Source organism: Mesocricetus auratus, unplaced genomic scaffold (assembly GCF_017639785.1).
Source record: "Mesocricetus auratus isolate SY011 unplaced genomic scaffold, BCM_Maur_2.0 Super-Scaffold_100008, whole genome shotgun sequence".
Taxonomy (NCBI): domain Eukaryota; kingdom Metazoa; phylum Chordata; class Mammalia; order Rodentia; family Cricetidae; genus Mesocricetus; species Mesocricetus auratus.
Window position 1 is genome coordinate 75147901 of NW_024429192.1, and position 22663 is coordinate 75170563.

The 22663-nt window shown below is 41.2% G+C and overlaps 1 protein-coding gene across 10 annotated transcripts in view; it reads left to right on the forward strand.

The window, feature by feature from the left end:
- Spidr (scaffold protein involved in DNA repair) overlaps nucleotides 1–22663 on the forward strand; it is a 245309-nt gene that overhangs the window by 24694 nt on the left and 197952 nt on the right. Inside the window, exon 1 of one of the 10 annotated variants that reach the window (XM_040751219.1) lies at nucleotides 15999–16281. The exons of the other annotated variants lie outside the window; for them this stretch is intronic. The gene's annotated coding sequence lies outside the window, so the exon portion shown is untranslated. Of the gene's footprint in view, nucleotides 1–15998; nucleotides 16282–22663 lie in introns of those variants that run through there. 10 annotated transcript variants of the gene reach the window in all.

The following is a 22663-nucleotide window of genomic DNA, read 5'->3' on the forward strand; positions in this document are numbered from 1 at the left end:
ATGATGTGCAGAAGAGTTTGGCTATTTTGAGAGGTTGAATGTCATCCAGAGGGCCCTGTAGGTTGCCAACAGGGAGGGCAGGTCCTAGTTTAAGACTGGAGATCGGTAAGGTGCAGGTGTGTGGGTGTCATATATTAGATATCCTGCATATTTACATTATGATTCATAACAGTAACAGAATTACAGTTATGAAGTGGCAATGAAATTAATTTTCTGGTCGGTTGTCACCACAACATGAGGATCTGTATTAAAGGCTCACAGAATTAGAAATGTCGAGAACCACTGGTATAGAGACTCAAGCTGTAGTTTAACATGTCTTAATCAAGGATTCCATGCTTTCTGTGGGGTACCACAGTGGGTCTCTTTCAAGATCTTCTTCCTACCTGGTCATTTAGTCATTCCCTGACCTGCAGCAGAACTGGTATCATTGACGTCTTCCTTTTGGGTTTCTCTCCATATCTTATTCTTGTCCCTCTCTCTCCTCCGTTATTTTTATTTTAAAGTTTTTCTATATAATATATTTTGGTCATACTTCCCCCCCACTCCTCCCAGGCCCTCCCCACCCTTCTGGACACCCCAATTCATGCTCTTTCTAAAAAGAAGGAAAAAAACCCAAAATTTAAATAAACAAAACCCAGTAAGACAAAAAAGTAACAAAAATATAGAAGTCTGTCTCTCTCTCATATACAAAAATCAATTCTGTTTTGTGCTAACCAAATATTTCTGGGCATGAGGCTCCTGTATAGCAGGAATAGGTCCTAAGAAAGGGTTGCCACAAAGGTTCCTACTTTAGGGCTTAATAAAACCCTAAATAAAATAAAACTCCTGTGTGTAGCTTGGAAGTTGAGCTGGTCAGTCAGTTTCTCACCCACAGGGTGTCTCTGTGATTCTCTGTCCCAGGGTCTGATTTGGACACACCTTCTAGTATATCATGTACAGTTCTCCCCACATTGAAGTTCCTAAGTGGAAAAGGAAAGATTACAAACAAGAAAACAATCAGGAACCAGTTTCCCTAAACATTTCTGGTGTTTCTGGATTTTGGCCAGGACAGAACTACAGATAAAAGCCAGGACATTCTGGCTTCTAACCAAGAACAAACTCGCTGTCCAGAACAAGAAGCAGACTCTTTGCTGGGTTTTAGAGTTATGTGCCAAAATTGCCTGACCGATTTCTTTCTCCTCTCCTCATCCTTAGTTTAGGGTGTGGTTAATCCCTAGAAGCAGTACACAGAATATCCTTTGTCTTCAGTTTTTTGGCATTTCAAGTTTGTTTTCTATGTTACCCTTTTTCTTTGAACCTATTGGCTAGACTTGACTGTGTTGTTTACATGTTATAAAATTCCCCAGTTTCTGCCCATGTTCTGTGTTAGATTTTTATTCGGATCTTGTAGAATAGCGTACTTAGACTTGACCCCTTTCTATTCAGTTATATTTATAGTCTAATATATGATTTGCCCAGCAGGAATGTTCCATATGCATTTGAAAAGAATTTGTATTCTGGTTTTGGGCAGACCATTTCCTAAGGTATCTATTTGGTCTCATTGATGTTTTTCAAGGAGTTGGGAATATAATGTTATCAGCTAGCATGGCAAAGGCCCTAGGTTAAATTCACTGTACCATAAATAAGTACAAATGTATGTAAACAATTAGAACAGCAATTTCTTAGTACAGTTCTGTTCTAAATTTCCTTCATGATTTGTATAGTTTTCTAATCTGTCATTAACAGAAAACTGATGTCTCCATCTATTGTTGTTATTCTCTCTACTGATTGGCTTTTCTCATTTGTCAGTTTTGCTTGCTATGTTTGAGTCATTACTATTAAACATTCCTTTCCAGTATAAAGTGTTCAGCTTCATGTGGTAGTGCACATCATTAATCTCATTCATTGGGAGGCAGAGGCAGGTGGATTCTTAGTGCAAAGCTAGCCTGTTCTATATAGTGAGTTCCAGGCCATCCAAGGCTACATAGTCAGATCCCGTCTCAAAAAATAATAAAAAAGTCTGATTTAATTTATTTGTCTTTTATCTAATTGATAGTGTTATTCATGCATATTATTTTGGTTTTATTTAAACATTTCAGGGTCTCTCCCACTATTTGGTCATTCCTGATTTATTATTTAGTATATTTTCTTTGTAAGTCAACTTTTGTTATTGCTTATTTTCATTTTTCAATTAGATGTGTCTTAAATCTTTTTTCTTTTATTCTTTGAGAATTTGATAGTATATTTTAATCATATTCATCTCTCCCCCAACTGCACTCAGATTCACTCCCACCTTGTGTCCTCGTTTTTCCCCTTAAGCCCCATTACACATCCTTTGTGTGGCCCATACACTCTTGGATGTGTGGCCTTCCACTGGAGCATGGGCAGCCCACAAGGGACCAACCCTTAAAGAAAACCGACTCTTCCTGTCTCACCATCTGTCAGTCGCCAGTCACTCCTTAGTGAGTGCTGAGACTTCATGCCTACCTTCCCTGTCCATGCTGGTGTTCCGTCTGCTTTGAGCTCGTGCAGGTCTGGAGCATGCTGTTTCGGGCGACTGCTATGTATTCATATGCACGATTGCTCTGCTATTTCCAAAAAACACTGCTGTTGTATAGCTATCCACTGCCTCTGGCTCTTACATCCTTTCTGCTTCCCCATCACCAGTAATCCCAAAGTGTTGAAGGGAGAGGGTGTCCCTGGATGTCCTGTTTAGGGGCTGATTATTCCACAGGCATAGTTCCTTCACCTCGCCCAGTTGCGCATCTGTGTCAATCACCGTTCACTGCAAAAAGAAGATTCTCTGGCGAGGCTCGAACTAATCTGCTGATAAAACATTGAGGCCTTGGGGGTCTTTTTAATGCCATGACCATTTAGCAGAATAATAGTAGATCTCTCCTAGGGCTTATGGTTTCTCTAGCCACAGATTCTTGGCTCAGTATTGGTGCCAGAAAAGGGCTTCAACTTGTGGAGCAGGCCTTAAGTCCAAAAGAAGAGTGGTGGTTACTCCTATGACATTTGTGCCTGTCAGGGGGCATGTCTTGCCGCGGAGGTTGTGGTAGTTGGCAGGGTTCACAGCCGGTTAAGATTGGTTGTTGCTTTTCTCCTCCGGTAGCATGCATAGCACCTTCCAGCACTAGGAAAGATATCTAGTAGGGATGAAGCTTCCCCGTCAGTTAGTACCAGCTTGACTTGTCCATGTTCAGTGACACAAATCAATGTGTCTTCACAATTAGGGTACCATCTAGTTCTCGAGGATAACCAGAAACATTGCCAGTAGCCTGTAACACTTCAGAGGTCTATGAGACCTAACTGCCCGACAGCTCCAAAAGCGGTAACTGATTTGTGGAGATTCAATAAGAATGACCCCCATAGGCTGATATATTTGAATACTTGGTCCCTCGTTGGAGGAAGTATTTGGGAAAGATTAGGAGGTATGATCTTGTTGGAGGAAGTATGTCCCTGGGAGTTCCTTTTCCCAATTAGGTCCCCCCCCTTCCTCCTTCTTGTGGATCAGATGTAAGCTATCAGCTATTGCTCCAGCTCCATGCCTGCCTACCTGTTGTCATGCTCTCTACCATAATGGTCATGGACTCATCCTTTGAAACTAATCCCCAATAAACTCTTCTGTAAGTTGCCTTGGTTATGGTGCCTCTTCATAGTAATAGAAAAGTAATCAAAACACCATTCTTGGCACCATTTTATCCATTGGTCTGTGGTGTCTCGTGGGGTGTTGCTGTCCATTATTTGGTAGTTCCATATAAACTTTTTGTTTTTTGAGGCAGGGTTTCTCTGTATTGTTTTGGAGCTTATCCTGGAACTCGCTCGGTAGACCAAGCTGGTCTCGAACTCACAGGGATCCACCTGCCTTTGCCTCCCAAGTGCTGGGATTAAAGGCGTGCACTTCCAACGCCTGCCATATAAACTTTTTTTATTTATATGTATTTCAACAAGCTTCTGGACTAGTCATCCTTTCCCCAGCTACTTTTTTAGGTGTTGGTTTTTCTTGTTTCTCCAAGGCCTTCAGGTGCATCATTAACACATTGATGGAGTCTGGTGTGGTGGCACACACTTTTAATTCCAGCACTCAGAGGCAGAGGCAGGTAGGTCTTTATGCATTGGAGGCTAGTCTGGTCTACAGAGCGAGTTTCAGGACAGCCAGAATTATTACACAGAGAAACCCTATCTCAAAAAACAAAACAAAAAAGAAAGAAAAGGATATTGATTCCAGATCTCTAAAATTTTTGATGTGTACACTTAGTGGTATAAACTTTCCTTTTAGGAGTGTCTTATTTTTGGTACTGTTTATTTTCAGTTTCATTCAGTTCTAGTTTTTATTTCCTTTCTGGATTCCTCAATCCAGTTATCTAGTAGTGAGGTGTTTTCTTTTTTCACGTTTCTTTGGGTTTATATAATCCCTGCCTCCCTCCCTTGGGTGTGCTATTAGGGGACCTTCCTTGATTTTTTTATGCCATAGTTTCATCTTCTTTCAGTTACTGGAATTTGTGAATATCCTTTTTTAATTCTTCCTTGACCCAGTCATCACTCAGTAGCGTATTTCTTAGCTCCCATGAGTCTGCGTAATTTCTGTAGCTTCTATTGCTGTTGACAAAAGCCTTGTTCCTTTTGGTGAGATTGAGTGCAGGATGCTATTTAAATTTTTGCATGTTTGTTGATCTTGCTTGTCCCTTAATACTCGGTTGGTTTTGGGGAAAGTTCTATGGACTGTTTAAAAGAATGTGAATTGATTTTTAGAATAGATATGCCTGCTTTTTTCATAGCTTCATTTACTTAGAGTATGTTTTTCCACTCTTTAAATCATTGCTGGTGAGGTATTTTTTGGAGCCAGGAAAAAGATGGATCTTGTTTTCTTCCTTCCTTCCCTCCCTCCCTCCCTCTCTCCCTCCCTCCCTCTCTCCGTCCCTCCGTCCCTCCCTCCCTCCCTCCGTCCCTCCATCCCTCCCTCCCTCCCTCCCTCCCTCCCTCCCTCCCTCCCTCCCTCCCTCCCTCCCTTTTTAAAGTTTATTCTTCTCTCATACAATACATCCCTACTGTAGCCTCCCCTCCTTTTGCTCCTTCTAGCCCCTGCTGCCCAGGCCCCTCCACATTCACCACTTCTCCATTTTGCTTTAGAAAAGAATCGGCTTCCCAGAGCTATCAACTGAACACAGTATAACACAATGCAACAAGGCCAGGTACAAACCCCCTTATGCTGGACAAGGCAACCTGTAGGAGCAAAATGGTCCCACAATAGCCAAAAGAGTCAGAGACACCTCCTCTTCCACTATTAGGAGTCTCACAAACACCCCAAGATAAATACAACATGTGTACAGAGGACCTAATGCAGACCTGTGCAGGCTCTGTGGATACTGCCTCAGTCTCTGTGAGTCCCTGTGAGCTCTGATTAGTTGATTCTGTGGGCCATGTTCTTCTGGTGTCCTAGGACCTGATGACTCCTACAATCCTTCCTCCCTCTCTTCTGTGGGGGGTTCCCAAAACTCTGCCTAATGTTTGACTGTGGATCTCTGTATCTGCCCTGATCAGCTGCTAGGAGAAGTCTTTCTGATGACAACTGAACAAGGCACCAATCTATGAGTATAGCATAATATCCTTAGGAATCATTTCATTGATTTTCTTTTTCTCAGTTGTGTTTGTTTCTACCCCAGATCTCTGAGCCATCCAGCTTCCAGATCCTGGCCATCCAGGCAGTGTGGGTCATGGGATCCTTCTGTGGCTTGGGCCTCAAGTTAGACCAGTCATTCATTGGCCACTCCCACAAGCTCTGAGCCACCATTGCCCGAGTGCATCTTGCTGGTAGGACAGAGTGTGGGTTGTAGGTTTTGTGGCTGGGTTGGTATTCCAGCCCCACACTGTGAGCCTAGCTTGGTTAAAGAAGATGGCTGGTTCAGGCTCCATATTCTCCCTTACTAGGAGCCCTCTCTAGTGTCACCCTTATAGGCTCCAAGAAGTTTCCACTGCATTAGGCTTCCACCCCTAAATGCCCACCTATTCAAGTTGTCTCTCCCTCAGTCCCCACCTCACCCAGTGTACCCACAAAATCTATCTCCCTTTCCCAGGGATATCCATGCATCTCCCTAGATTTCTCCTCTTTGTCTAACTTCTCTGGGTCTGTGGATTGTATGATTATTCTTTACTTGACAGTTAATATCCACTTATAAGTCAGTATGTATCATGTTTGTCTTTCTGGGTTGACTTGCTCAGGATGATTTTTTTCTAGTTCTAGTCTTTTGCCTGCAAGTCTCATGATGTCATTATTTTCCCCCTGACAGCTTAGTGGTACTGTGTAAATATACATTTTCTTTCTTTTTTTTTTTAAGATTTATTAGGCATCCACCAGTCCCATAGCCACTTATAAAATAATAATTATTACCAAAAAATCACTCAGAGGCGTAGTATGTATTAATTGTTTGGCCGATGGCTTAGGCTTATTACTAGCTAGTTCTTACATATAAATTAATCCATTTCTATTAATCTGTGTATGGCCACGTGGCCTGTGGCTTATCAGTAATGCTCTGGCCTCTTACTCTTCCAGCAGCTGCTGGTGTCTCCTCTCGACTATGCCTTCTCCTTGGGTTTCCCACCTAGCTATATTCTGCCCTGCCATAGGCCAAAGCAGCTTTATTCATCAACCAATAAAAGCAACGCATATTCACAGTATACAAAAGGACAGTCACATCAGTGGCATATTGTAATCCTAGCAGTTAGGCTGAAACAGGAGTATCGGAGACTAAAGGTTAGCCTGAGATACCTTGTTAGTTTGTGCTTAGCCTGGGCCTAGGTGGGGTGGGCGGGTTCCTATCTTGAACAACAACAACAGAAAACAAAACTGAAAAGGCAACGATCTCATTTTTCCCCCAAATATCTTCATTTTAGATATAATAGATTTACAGTGATCTTTCAGTGACCCATTTTCCAAAAATGTTAGAAGACCTGAGGCTTCCTTAAGGCTAAGGCCTCCTGTATCATCCTCATAATAATACTGTGAATGGAAAATTATGATGTAAAGTCACATTATCTCTCCCTGTAGGTTATTTTAATGATGATATGGCGTTAGCATATCTAGTTAGAATTTGTTTACCAACTCAAGATCATTTGTTTATCAACCTGATCATTGTGTCACTTCCATGGGAATAAGAAAAATATATTTCTTTGCATAAAATGTGTTTCTTGTGGCTTTTAGTCTTGCTGATATTTTCATTTAGGGATTCAGTATATGTATAGACATTAATATCTACATACATCCCACTGAGTCTTCTCTCCACATATTAAAACAACACATAATTACAATGCCTTTTCTGAAGTCTGTGTCTGGATGGAGACTATTTATATTAACATTTGTAATCTTTATTTTCATATTAAGCCACCAACTCTAGTGTAGCTAAGGTTTCATGGATATTGGGTGACAGGAATGAGCAGAAATGTCAACCCTTTTTACTTTTACACATCAAGCATAGTTCTGTTTTTTTTTTTTATCATTTGTCTGTTTCCACTGTTGGAACAAAACTCTTTGTTTCAAACTTTGACTGGGTCATTCTTTTGCAAGGTACCTTGGATGAGGCATCTGTTTGAGAGTCCTAAGGTCTCTATGTTTCCAAGGGAACCAGAGCTAACCTTTCTGTTTATTTGTGTCTTAAAGGTCAAATGGGGGAAAGGAACTGAGTTAAACAGTGTACTGATTTTATGTCATGTTTTGTTGATTTGAACATTGTCGCCATAGTTCTAGAATATCAGCTTACCTAAACATTGGTCACTCAGTATTGCCTTCTATAAACTTCTGTGCAGGGAACATCTTGTTTCTGAAAACAACATAGTGATTTCTGTATGTTGTCTATATTTTTCTCCTGAGAATATTTTGTGAATTATGAAATCATTTCATAATATGCCTTTGACTTTCTTCCCCTCCCAGACACAGGCTCTCAGTAAAAGCAGGCTCATTATGGTGCAGTGAGAACTGGCAGTGTGCCTATGCCTGCAAGCATAAAGGCCTTGAACAAGTTACTGCCTTCCTTTATGGAAATGGAGGTACTTACTTTTCCGGAAGGGAGGCAGCAAGATCTTGATCTCTTTGCTTATGTGGTAGGTAATTTGCCTGTTATTGCTGAAGAGCCAGGTTATCACTGTTAAAATTGCAATTTGTTGATCTTGGAGAACTATATTCTGTTCAGTCTGCTTGTTAGTGATCTTTTACACTATGTAAATCCATACTCCAGGACAGATGATGTAGAAGAGGAAGCTAGGGTCCTGTGTACCTACAGAGGCTCTCCTAGTCTAGTAGCAGGTCAGCTCTAGCCAGCTCTGACTGTTTATGAGTGTGATTCTGGTGTTCCTTCAAGAACCATCTAGAACTTTGTGCGAGTCATCCCAATTTCTTCATGTCCACAGCTAGTCAAATGGAGCCAAAATCAAAAGTGAGAAACTTACTCACTGTTTCTATTGTGCATCCAGTGCTTTAAGGTATTTTCTGAGGTCTTTACTCTTGTTTTTGGAATTCTTGGCCTATAGACTTTTTTACATTTATATTCATAGTAGAATGAAACTCATGAACCAACATTGAATTTTTTTGAGATTATAATAGAATGACATCATCTCCTCCTTTTTCCTTCTTTCAACCTCTCCCTTCATTTACTTCTCCACGTTCTTTCAAATCCATTACCTCTAATAAGGAATCGTTGTGATCCAAGTATTAAAAAAGTACAACTGACAAATGGATTTTATGTCGATGGTGTTATAAAAATAGGTAGTTAAATTACTAGCATAATTTCATAGCCCCTGGCTTCTGTTTGTCATCTGGAAAATAGTAGTATTACTTATATTAGTTGTTTCTCATTGCTCAGAGAAATGTCTGAGGAAAAAAAAAAGTAAGGAAGGTTTGATTTTAGCTCAGTTTGAGTAGATTCAATCCATCGTGATCTGGAAGACATGGTGTAACCATGAAGTGACTGGTACCATTGTTTTACAGTCAGGGGTCAGAGAGAGGTGAATCCTGGTGCTTGGTCAACTTCTTTGTTTGGCTCTTTTTATTCATTCTGGAACCCTAATCCATAGAATGGTGACTCACACATTGAGGGTCCTGTGTATCTAGAGAGGCTAAACCCCTGTAGAAGCATCCTCACAGGTACACCCAGCGATGAGGCTCTAGGCAATTCAAATCTAGTCAGGGTCACATTGAAGAGTATTCACCATGATTTCTTTAGAGCTCACTGTAATAATTACATGAAGTAATAGGATGAGAAAGTATGTTTTAAATGGGAATAATTTACTGATTTTTGAAGAATGTAGTTCAAGTCAGGCATAATGACATGTTTCTATTGTCCCAATCCCTGAGGGTGCTGAGGAGAAAACTTGTGTTCAGGATTTTCAAAGCAAGCCTGGGCAACTAAGACAGGGCAACTCTGTCTCTCTTTTATTCCTTGTTTGTTTTATTTTATTTTTTCCTGTTTTTTTAAAATTTGAATTAGAAACAAGCTTGCTTCACATGTCAATCCCAGCTCCCTCTCTTCCTCCCCTACCCCCAGCCCCCCCTAACCCCCCCACCCAATCCCAACTCCACTCTCCAGGGAGGGGGGAGGCCCTTCATGGATGATCTCCAAAGTCTGTCATATCGTCCTGGGGCAGGGGCTAGGCCCTCCCCCATGTGTCCAGGCTGGGAGAGCATCCCTCCATATGATATGAGCTCCCAAAGTCCATTTGGATGCCAATGATAAATACTGATCTATTGCCCGAGACCCCAAAGAATGCCGAGATCTCCTCACTGACACCCATGTTCAGGGGGTCTAGATCAGTCCCATGCTGGCCTTTCAGCTGTCAGTTTGGGGTCCATGAGCTCCTCCTTGTTCAGGTCAGCTGTTTCTGTGTGTTTCACCAGCCCAGTCTTGACCCCTTTGCTGATTGTTCCTCCCTCTCTGCAACTGGTTTCCAGGAGTTCAGTTCCAACCCTGTCTCTTTAAAACAACAACAACGACAGCAACAACAGCACACTTCATTATGTACCGAGTGCCTTTTACCTACCTAAACATTATTTAGGGAGACAGGATGTGTAGACACAGTCTTTGTCTTCCCGCCTGGTCCCATAGCCGCTTTGCCCCAAATAAGCACACAGAGGCTTCTATTAATTATTAAACTGGCCAGTGACTTAGGCTTCTTACTGGCTAGCTCTCTCTAAGTATTAACCCATTTCTTTTTTTTTTTTTTTTTTTTTTTTTTTTTTGGTTTTTTGAGACAGGGTTTCTCTGTAGCTTTGGAGGCTGTCCTGGAACTCACTTTGTAGACTAGGCTGGCCTCGAACTCACAGAGATCCGTCTGCCTCTGCCTCCCGAGTGCTGGGATTAAAGGCGTGCGCCACCAACGCCCGGCCTATTAACCCATTTCTATTAAGCCACAAGGCTGTGGCTTACCCATAATCTGGCATGTTAATCCTTTGGCCACTACATGGTGTTTCTGTCTGGTGGCTTCTCTCTGCCTCCTCTCCCCATCATTCTCCTTGCCTGGAAGCCCCTCCTCTACTGCCTGCCTGACTACTGGCCAATCAGTGTTTTCTTCATCAACCAATAAGAGAAACATATATACAGAAGGATATCCCTCATCAAGGATGAGCTTTCATGATGCTGCATTAATGGATTTGTGATATACTCTTTCTCAGGCAGGGTCTGGATGGAGACAGTCATTCATTGATACAGAAAAGGTTACAAGCTTGGGGTAGATGAGTCTGACTGAGGTAAGCTGCATTGAAACCAGATATTCAGTGAATATTTGGTAGAGTTGTGGTTCTCAAAGGCTGGCCCTCTGGCAATCAGCAGCAGTACCTGAGAGACGGCTGTACATGCTTGGCTTACCTCCAGTCTTTGATCCACCTCTGGGATGAACCCTTGTTTCAATAAGATCTCTAGGCAATTCTGTTTCCTGAGAATTACCATGTTAAAGAGCAGGAATGTAAGAGGGCTGAATGGAAGCAAAAACTTAAGGAATGCAGAGCTGTGAAGACAGGTATGGTGATTTGAATGCTTGGCCTGTAGGGACTGGCACTATTAGGAGGTGTGGCATTGTTGGAGTAGGAGTGACGTTGTTGGAGGAAGTGTGTCATTGTTAATGCAGGCTCAGCTCTCAGATGTTCAGACTACACCCAGTATGGCACACAGTCTCCTTCTGTTACCCTGAATCAAAACGTATAACTCTCATCTCCTTCCCCAGCACCATGTCTGTTTGCCTGCTGCCACGCTTCCCACCATGGTTATAATGGACTAACGTGCTGAAACTGTAAGCCAGCTCCAATGAAATGTTTTCTTTTATAAGTGTTGCCATGGTCATGGTGTCTCTCACAGCAAAAGAAACCCTAACTAAGACAGAAGTAATACCAGTCAGAGCTTTATTTTAATGGTTTCATTTTTGTCTGAGAGAACAGGCCTTTTGTTTATCATGAAAGTCAGGAGCAACAGACCCTTAGCCCTCAGGGACACCTGGGGCTCTTCATGCAGAATATCCTTTGATGTAAGTTCCAGAGTGACCAAAGGGGCTGCAGAACAGCTTTTTGGGGCAGAGGCATAGGTGCAGGAACCGGTATATGGAGAAACAGGGTACTATGTGTGTCTGTACACGTAAACGAGGCGTACGCCTTTGAAGTCAACACAAGAATTGGCCTGTGGCATCACGGTCTGAGAGGTTCTTTCTGAATCTGGATGTGTGTCTTACTTGTATGACTCTGAAAGACCTGCAGTGATTGGGATGTGCACAGTGTCTAAAGAGTCCATCCTAAGTAGTGTTGCACTGTCACTGGTAAGGTGTCATGTTTGATGAACCCTCCTCTGTGACCTGTGGTCTAGGGCTGCTCCCTAAAGCATTATGTCTATCTCTGGTATAGAGTACCTGGAGCCGCCCCATCTTTCTTCAGCATTTCCCCCCATCTCTCTTTGATCGTACATACTTTCATGCAAGCTGAACCATATTTCTAGCAAGTTTAGTTTAGAATGAACTTCATCATTCCCTCTCTATATTTTTGTTTAAAGTGAAGTAAAGCAGACTCAGAAAGTCGTAAAGAGAGAAGAAAACCATGGTGGATCCAAACTTTCTTTTTTTTTTTTTTTGGATTTTCGAGACAGGGTATTGTTTTGGAGCCTGTCCTGGAACTCACTCGGTAGACCAGGCTGGTCTCGAACTCACAGTGATCTGCCTGTCTCTGCCTCCCAAGTGCTGGGATTAAAGGATCCAAACTTTCTAAGAAACAGACCATTAGGGGAACTTAGAGTTAAGAATACCACTTTCTTACAAACAGGACTCTGGGCTTTTGAGTGGAGATGGAATCCAGGGCCACATGTGTGCTAAGGTCCACCACCACTTACTCAGCTCTGTCCGTTGCTGGAACGGTGCTGTATGAATGCTGACATCACGCTTTTCAGAAGTGAACACAGAGGGAATACATAGTCTATGCTTTTATTACTCTTATAAAGATAACTCCCTTTAAGAAATCAGACATTTGGTTCTTGGTGTATTTTATTCATTTTTCCCTGAATAGTATCTGCTCACCTTTAATCCTGTGTAGACTTGGAACTGACCTCAGCCAATTCCAAACTCTCAGGTAACTTGTCCTGTCCTGGAAATCAAGCTAAAGGTGTGCGCCACATGTTTCCTCATGTTTCCTTTGTTCTTCTTGCCTCCTTCACGTGGACTTCACCTAGCAGCTCTTAGTCGTAGTTCACTTGAGAAGTTGTTGCTGTCATGTTGGCAAGAAAATGGATTAAAAAAATAGAGGACTGCCAGGCGTTGGTGGCGCACGCCTTTAATCCCAGCACTCGGGAGGCAGAGGCAGGCAGATCTCTGTGAGTTCGAGGCCAGCCTGGTCTACAGAGTGAGTTCCAGGACAGCCTCCAAAGCCACAGAGAAACCCTGTCTTGAAAAACCAAAAAAAAAAAGATGACTTAGGCCTGTGATTTGAGGCTAGTAAGGCAGGAAGATCATATAAAGTTAAGGCTGGTTTTGGCTGTAAAGCTTGACTAGAACTAGACTGTGTCAAAAAGCAAACAGAAACCGTTATACAAACCACAAGAACTCTCACTGTTATCCCAAGTGAGTATTGGTCTTGCACATTTTTGATTGATTTGAGTTTCTAATGTACCCCCATATGTTTATTGTGTGTAGATAAAAGGAAGCTGAAGAAAGGAAGGAGGAAGATTCTAAATGTATAGTGAGTCAAAGGCAAATTAGAAGTGGTGGATCGTGGATTCTCTTGGTGCATTAGGACTGCTGGTACAAGTACTGGTCTAAGTAGCGCACTAACAACAGGAACTTGTTTCTCATAGTTCTGGAAGCTGAGAAGTTCAAGACTGGGATGACAGTTTATGTCATTTTCTGCCTGCTCTAGTTCTAGATTGCTGTCTATACCATATCCTCTCCTGATGAAAGGCAATCTTGCTGAGGATATCCCAATAGCTGAGTGTAATAGTCTCAGTGAAATAGTGAGTGTTAAAAAAAATCCCAGCCATTAGAATAAGGAGTTCCTCAGAGCTGCATACTGAGGACAATATGTGTGGTCATGCTACAAAGTGAAAACTGGAATTCCCGTTTATCTGCCACTTGCACATCTTTTTTGTGCTAAGTAGCTAATGTATAGCAAAGAAAGTTACTTTTCGTCTTTTAGGAATTGAGGTCACTATTTCCTCATTGATAACTCATAATTTTTTCTATTTATAAAGCTGGCTGTTAACTATAAGACATGAATGCTGTATTATTATATCACTGTCACTCATACTGTACTGAGACAGGCAAGATTTGTTTTTGCTCACGGTCCTTGACATTCATTTAGTTCTTATGGGCCTAAGGTGAGACTGAACATATGGTACAGGAGACAGACGTAAGTAGAGGGAAAGAGGCAGAAGATAGAAGAATTACTAAATCCTATAAAAGCATGGCACTAGTGACCTGTCTGTCATTAAATCATGGATCTAAAACTGGAGTAGTCTATTCATGAAGTCAGAACATTCATGATCCAATTACTTTCCCTCAGTCCTCCTTCTCTGAATACTGTCTATATCATAAACCAAGCCTCTCCATAGACAAGTCATTTGGCAAGATGTTTATTATCAAAGCTGTAGCATTTGCAGTGCTAAATTTCCTGCTTAATAATGTAAAAGGTCTTTACTGTGGGTACTTCTAAGCATTAGGAAAAACTATATTGGGTATGATTAAAGAAATAATAAAGTATTGCTGCTTTTGGACTCCTGCCTAGTGCTTTCCCTTCAGGTCCAGAGGAAACTCCAGTTTTTCCACACTCCAAACAGATGGCCCATATATCTAGAAATGAACTCAGCCTGGACTATAGGAAGGTTTCAGACAGTTCTGTAAAAGCCAGTGTTCCTCAGGAACTTGTGAAACTGGTTCCCATCTGCCAAAAGGAGTCATTTCCCTTACCTCAGCAGAGGGACAAATGGCTACCTATGGTTGCATATTAAATCGTATGTTCTTCCTGTTATACATTTCAAAGTTGGTGCTACATCTTATACCTTCTCAGTTCTCCAGGCTTCCCTCCTCCCAGAAACCCACTTGTTTTTTATATATATATATATATATATATATATATATATATATATATATATATGTGTGTGTGTGTGTGTGTGTGTGTGTGTGTGTGTGTGTGTGTGTGTGTGTGTGTGTGTATGTGTGCTGTCAATCATCTTACTCTCTTCTACTCCCACTTAGCCCCTCCCCACTATTCTATGTCTGTCTCTCACTATGCTCTAGTCTCCATCTCTTCTTACCTCGCTGTCTCCAGTGTTCTCTCCTGCTTCCCTACCCCCAGCCATGTCCAGCCTGCTGGCCATGTGCAGTTTACCCCCCCCCCCCCCGCTCTGAACTCTTCCAGATGACTCTCCTATGTACAATTAAAAAAAAGCTGGAGCAGTCATGTTGGCAGTGTATTTTATTTTACTTTTTAAATTGTGCTCTCTCACATACACCTACCCCCATTTTTTCCCTTCTGGAACTGTAAAGCAAAAACAAACCTTTTCTGCCTTGAAAAGAAAGAGAAAGTTGATCTATAGCTCGACAATGAAGTTCCTATTAGGTTCAAGTGTCTATAGAGGAAGGGACTAGAAATAGCTTCCTACTAGTTCTTCAAACCTCATGATGCTTTATTGCCAAATAAATGACAGCTGTTATATTTTCTGACTAGCATACATTTCCTAGGCACATGGAAATAGCTATTTATCATATAGAGATTGGAAACTTACTGACGAGAGGTATTGGTGGTGGGATTATTGTTAAAGAGGATGTTTGTTTCAGATCAGTGTAAAATGAAGGTAAGATTCTTCAGTGGTAGGAGTGAGAGTATCTTTCCCTTCTCTGTTTTAGTCGGTATGTTTATAAGGTATTTTTTATTTTATTTTTTCATTATAAGATTTTTTTCAGAAAACATTTTTCTAAGAAATAGACCTGGAAGCTGGGCGTTGGTGGTGCATGCCTTTAATCCCAGCACTTGGGAGGCAGAGGCAGGCGGATCTCTGTGAGTTCGAGGGCAGCCTGGTTTACAGAGAGAGTTCCAAGACAGCCTCCAAAACAATACAGAGAGACCCTGTCTCGAAAAACCAAAAAGAAAAAGAAAAAGAAAAAGAAATAGACCTGGAGATAGGTAACTGCTTCTTAACAGAATGAGATTTTCATAGACATGATTGGCTTGTGGACTGTCTACCTAGCCAACATGCATTGTTGTACTATTACATTTATAACTAAGGCTAATCTGAACAGTGTTTTAGTCATATTTGAGACCAGAGTTTCTTCAGTATTTTCTTAAGTTCTTAAGATGCTTTCTCTCCCTCTTCACTTCCTCTTCATCTTAGAAACTGCAATTTCCTCGTGAGGAACAACTTCCTGCTGTGTGCTCTTCTCTCCAGCCACTTCTGTGTTGAGTGCTTTATGTTTTTATCTAAAGGCGTAAGTGCATTGCAACACTAACTGGCTATTTCATCACAATTTGGATTGAGAAAGTCTATCAGGAAATCACAAGTGAATTGTCCCCAACATAGCCTTTTAGCCAAGTGTCTTTTCAGTTGCTATGTCATGATAGGCAGTTGGTATTCTGACTGGCGGTTATAAAAAGGACAAAGTGGGTAATTTACAGATTAAGCAATGGCTTAATTGTATCATTTGGTTATGGTCACCGAGGGTCTCTTCTTGTATGTGACACGTAGAAAGGAAGAAGCCTGCTGGCTCTTCTCATGAGGCAGAAGAATGATTCAGAATTTAGCTCCTCACTACTCTTGAGAAGGTGCCTCAGGGCTCGTAGAACCTGAGGAGAAGGTATGCTGTGAAAGTTTTCAGTGAGTGATGTGGTGAAGATTTTCTCATTGCATGGTCTTTTGCAGCCAGTTCACTAGGGTGGACTCTTAGGCAGGCTTTCAAGGAGCCACAGTCTGACAAACAGTTGTAATACAAATAAATTCATTAATGAATCCATCATAATATGTGCTAGTGACTGATCCTCTATGGGTTAAGGAAGACCTTATAACATGTGCTCCTACAGAAAGTATAAGAAGTCCTAATGCTTAAACCCAGCTATAAAATTTACCACAGCTTGCTTTCTGGTTGCATTTGCTCGGAGTACTTTTTCCGCCTCCTTTCACTTTAAGGGTGGCACAGATCTTTAAATTTAAGATGAATTTCTTGTAGACAAATGAAAAAAAATGTATTTTGTTGCTTAATCCATGAACCATCCTGTGTCTTTCATTGAAGAGTTGAGGCCATTAATATTTAAAGCTGTTGTTGAAAGATGTTTGTTGATTGCATCATTTTTTTTCTATTTGTTTTAGTCATCCTTTTTGTTTAGTCATTATCACTTCATTGTGTGTATCTACAGTTTCTTTATTGTGTTTATTCCTCCTGTCATTCTAAAGTATTGCTTTCAGTATTTTCTGTAGGGGTGTTTGGCCTGTTTATATCATGGTAAGGTTTTATTCCTCCTTCAGGTGGAGCAGATACTTCAGTTTGGTAGTAGTCTTGGTTGGCATCAGGGGCTTTCTTTTATAATTTGAGGTACATTGCTCCAGGATCTTCTGATTTTCACAGGTTTCTTACAGAAATTAGCTGATATTCTGGTGGGTTTTCCTTACATGTGACTTTTTCTCTTGCAAATTTTTAATACTCTTTGTTTAGTGTATTTAGTGTTTTAATTATGATATGGTATCCCTCCCTCCTTCTCTGTGTCTGTCTGTCTGTCTGTCTGTCTGTCTGTCTGTCTGTCTGTCTGTCTGTCTCTCTCCCTCCCTCCTTTTCAAGACAGGGTTTTTCTATGTAGCCCTGACTGTCCTAGAACTTGTTGTGTAGACCAGGCTGCCCTCATACTCAGATCCACCTGCCTCTGCTTCACCAGTGCTGGGATTAATGGTGTGTGCCACCACCACCCAGCATCATTCATTCATGTTTTTAAAATATAACAAAATAAAATATAAAACAAAACCAAGTTGGACAAGATAAACCAACAGAAGGAAAAGAATCCAAGAGAAGGCTTAAGAATCAGAGACCCACTTGTTTGTACATAGAGGAGGAGGAGTCCCATAAAAACACTAAACTGGAAGATTTTACATATATATATGTATACACACACACACACACACACACACACACACACAAACACAAGCCATATACTTGGTGCATACCTGTGCAGTTCCTGTGTATGCTGCTTCAGTCTCTGTAAGTTAGTATGAGCTTTGTTCATGTTAATTTAGAGGGCTTGCTTTCTTGGTGTCTTCCTCTGGCTCTTAAACTCTTTCCATCTTCTCTTCTGTGGGGTTTCCTGAACACTGATGGAAGGGATTTGATGGAAACATCCCATTTAGGGATTCCAAGGTCTTTCTCTATATAATGTCTGGCTGTGGGTCTCAGTATCTCCTGCAGGAACACTTCCTCCTACCTTACTTCCATTTCCTGGGGACTCAATATCTTCATACAGTCCTAGGGTCAACCTGGCTCTGTCCTGTTAGTCTGTCACTCTGGACCATTTCCATTACTCTGTGTTACCCATTGACCCATAGAAACACTGTTTTTTTTTTCCCATATACCAAATTTGTATAGGACCTAGAATGGGAAAATCAACTAAAAACAGAATACCTACCCAGCAAAGACCAGACCAGATATCTGTATCAAGAAATACCTCAAATACCATAGTTCTAGAATATGCTTTCTTCTCAGAAGTTCATAGAACTTCTCCAAAATTGACAATATACTTGGACACAAAGGAAGTCTTAACAGATAAAAGAAAATTGAAATAGCATCCTGCATCCTACCTGACTACCATAGATTTAAAAAAAAAACAGAAACAGCAGTTAAGTATACAAACACCTGGAAACTGAACAACTTACTACTGAATGAAAATTAAGTCAAGACAGAAACCAAGAAGAAAATAAAGAACTGTTTAGAATTGAATGAAAATGAAAGTACAATATATCCAGATCTATGTGATACAAGTGAAGATATTTCTTGGTGGAAAGTTCATGACACAAAGTACCTATATAAAAAACTGGAGAAATCTCATATTACTAGTTTAATGAAACCCCTGAGAGCTATAGAACAAGAAGAAATAATTCCAAAAAGAGTAGAAGGGAAGAAATAATCAAAATCAGGACTGAAATCAATATTAGTAACAATAAGAGGAATATAAAGAATCAATGAAATAAAGAATTGGTTCCTTACCTAGTGACAGAGATGGAGGAGTGATGAGCAGAGGGGTCAAGACCATGATGATGAAATCCACAAAGATAGCTGACCAGATAAAGGGGAACTCTTGAATCCCAGACTGATGGCCGAGAGGCCAACAAGAGACTGATCCAGACTCCATGAATGTAGTGCCAGGGAGGAGGCCACAGAAATCACTGGGGCCTTGGGTAGTAGATCAGTGTTCACCATGGTTTATGAATGAGCTTTGGGAGCCCATTCCAAATAGAGGGATGCTCTCTCAGCCTGGACACATGGGGATGGGCCTAGGTCCTGCCCAGGAGGAAATGACAGACTTTAGAGATCCACCCCCAAGGAGGGGATTGGGTGGGGGACCGGGGGGGCTGGTGGAGGGACAAGGGAGGAGGTGTGGGAGAGGGAGCTGGGACTGACAATGTGAAACATTCATGTTTCTAATTTAAATAAAAACATATATTGAGGAAAAAAATTAAAGATGTAACAATGACAAGCAATCAGTCTCCAGTTACTTCTCCCAGGATACAATGACAAGAGCCATGATCCAGCAAACCACAGGCATTACATAGAACACATGCCCACACTCCAGCAAGCACCTTGAAATCATGTGCAAGATTTTAAGGAGAAATTTGTGTACATTTGTTGGCTTTATGGACGCTGTAACGATACGCGACACACAATTACGGAAAGTGAAGCTAAGTATTTAATGTAGAAAATTACTCACAAGATACCAAACCCCGAGAAGCCCAGCAGATCTCAGCTAGCGACTGGACCGGAAGCCGAACTCCAGGAAAAGAGAGCGAGACTTCCTGTGCGCTGTCTTTTATGCCTTCCCCCGTAACGCCCCTAGCCATGCCCAAAAGTGGGCTTGGCTAGTGACGTAGTTCCGCCTACGTACGTATACGTCTTTACGTCCAGCCGTATACGTCTTTAGTCCTGCCTAAAGTGGGTGTGGTTAGCGGTGTGGTAAACCGCCCTTTTATTACCTCATCTGTATGCGCCTCTAGTAAGTCACATGTTTAATGGCGGCATAGACTTAGTAAGTCACATGTTTAATGGCGGCATCAGACTTCCTCCTACATACATTCACAATAAAAATACTGGAAAATGAAGTACCAAACTATCTTGTAAAACATGATAGGGGAAGGATGCCATAGAGTGTTCTCTTTCCACATAACATGACTATTAAAATTGTACTACAGAGATATAGTAATGAAAGCAACATGATACTGGCATAAAAACAGCTACATTAATCAGTGGAATCAAATTGACGACTTGGGCATAAATCCTCATTACTACAGGTACCTGATTTTGATAAAGAAGCTAAAGATACAAATTAGAGAAAAGAGCATCTTCAACAAATGGTTCTGGTCAAACTGCATGGTAGCATGAATGAAAATAGATTCACATCTATCACCATGCACAAACCTTAACTCCAAATGGATCAAGGGCCTCAACATAAGTAGATACCCTTAATGTAATAGAAGGAAAAATGGGGATTAGTCTTGCACTGAACTCATTGGCACATGAAAAGACTTTCTGAACAGGACACCAATAGCACAGACACTAAATAAAACCAACAATTAATAAACTGGGGCCTCACAAAACTGAAAAGTTTCTGGGTGGCACATTACAGCATCATTCAGGCAAAGTAGCAGGCAACAAAATGGGAAAAATTCTTTGCTAGTTGTATATTTGATAGAGGGCTGTTATCTAGAAAATATAAAGAACTAAAGAAACTGACCATCAAGGATTTTTTTTTGATGGGCACAGAACTAAGCAGAGAGTTCTCAAAAGATGAAATACAAATGATTGAGAAACACTTTTAGAAAGTGCAACATTCTCAGCTATTAGGGAAATGCAAGTTAAAACTACTATGAGATACTTGTTCATTGCTACTCTATGAAATTATGAAAATAGCAGGTAATTGGATAAAAGTAGGAACAATCTTTTTGAGCAAAGTAGCTCAAATCCAGAAAGACAAATATGGTGTATGTTCTCCTATATATGGATGGTAGCTTTTAAGCTTTTGACACCTTAAATTTTTTTCTCTTTTCTGATATGTCAGAAATAATCATTATCTCTTATTCTTAAAATGATTCATAAAGAAATTTTGTAATTTGTGGTGATTTGCTTGAGGATAGTTGGGCATCTTTTGGACTCTCTTCTTTAACAACTTGAAGAGAGGCCTTCTATGCCTGGTGTTCAGTTTGTTAGAATTATCTATGACCTCTTAGGGGGAGCACTCCTAGGGCTTGTGCTCCTGTCATCTGGCGGGTGTAGGTGGGGATGTTACTAAACACTCCACAGTACCTGGCCTCCATATTGTCTAGCTCCAGCTGGTAATAAAACTGAGGTTGAGAGATCTTGCTTTAGGATGAAATGAAAACCTTCAGTCTAAAGAAAATTTCTCAAGAATGCCTGAGGGTACAGGGCTAAAATCATAGCTGTCAAGAGGTCGAGGCTCAGCTGGGCGGTGGTGGGCACGCCTTTAATCCCAGCACTCGGGAGGCAGAGGCAGGCGGATCTCTGTGAGTTCGAGGCTAGGCTGGACCGATAGCCTCTGAAACAATACAGAGAAACCCTGTCTCGTAAAAAAAAAAAAAAAAGAGGTCGAGGCTGGTGGATTACAATTCATAGTGTACCTGGGCTGTGGAGAGTTTCTGATGAAGAGTACACAGAGTGTACCTAAGTGGTAGAGAACTCTGCTGAGTCCTCATGGGGGTCGAAGGGATTGCTCACAAGAAAAAGACAGCCGGGCAGTGGTGGTGCACACCCTTTAATCCCAGCATTTGGAAGATGGAGGCAGGCAGATCTCTGTGAGTTCCAGGCCAGCCTTGTCTACAGAGCGATTTCCAGGACAGCTAGGACTGTTACACAGAGAAACCCTGTCTTGAAAAATCCAAGGGGGTGGGGGGAGGAGAGAAAAAGAAAAGGAAAAAGATAAAATTATTTAGATATGCCTTTCTCTCTCTCTCTCTCTCTCTCTCTCTCTCTCTCTCTCTCTCTCTCTCTCTCTCTCTCTCTTTTGGTTTTTTGCAAGACAGGGTTTCTCTGTCTTTCTCGAGTAATGTAGAAGGTATCATGAGCCATCATTTTCAGTTTAAAATGCTCTGGCTCTTTTGTGGCTTATTTTTTAACATTTATCTGGAAGCAGTATTGTGAGGAAAGCAGGTGCTCCTAGTGCTCATTTATGTAATATAAAGACAAGTATGTAGCTGCCATGATTTAGGCATAGAACTGCAAGGATGGAAAGGAACTGGAGCCATGCTTTTCATTCTTTTGTTTTTCTTCTTCTTCTTAAAACTGTGAAGGTACTTACCAAAACTCTGTCTTAGATGATAGAGGACTGGACAGTATCATTTTAGAGACTCTTCACATGTGCTGAAGGATATAATTTCAGAGTAGACCAGTATAGTAAGCTTTTGTGAACATTAGCAGACTCTAGCTACTTGAGTAACAGTGCAGGTACATGCTCACACTCACTCTGCTTCCTGACATGCTCACACTCCACTTCCTGTTTTCACTCAGATGCCTCCTACATTGCTAGTGACGTGCGGTCCATATTAATCTAGCAAAATAGATGGGCTCTTAAGGGTCCCATTTGAAATAATTATTTTTAAAAGTCCCATTCAACTCGTGATGAAGTGTACTTTAATAGACTTTGGAATAGATAGTAAATAATATAAGGTTGCTAAAACTGTAAAATGAAAATGTTGGAGGATAAACTATTACTAAAACTAGAGCAACATGGAACTGACCTGTAAAACTAAGTACTATGAAAATAAAATTTCATCACGTTTAGGATTCTTAGCTGTTTTAGTTAAGCTTTTTATAGCTGTTAACAAAACACCATGACCAAAAGTAACCTGGGGAGGAGAGGGTTTATTTCACTTACATTCCCACCTCACAGTAAGGAGTCACAGCAGGAACTCAAGCAGAAATCTGGAGGCTGGAGCTGATACAGAGGCTGTGGAGTAATGCTGCTTATGGCCTC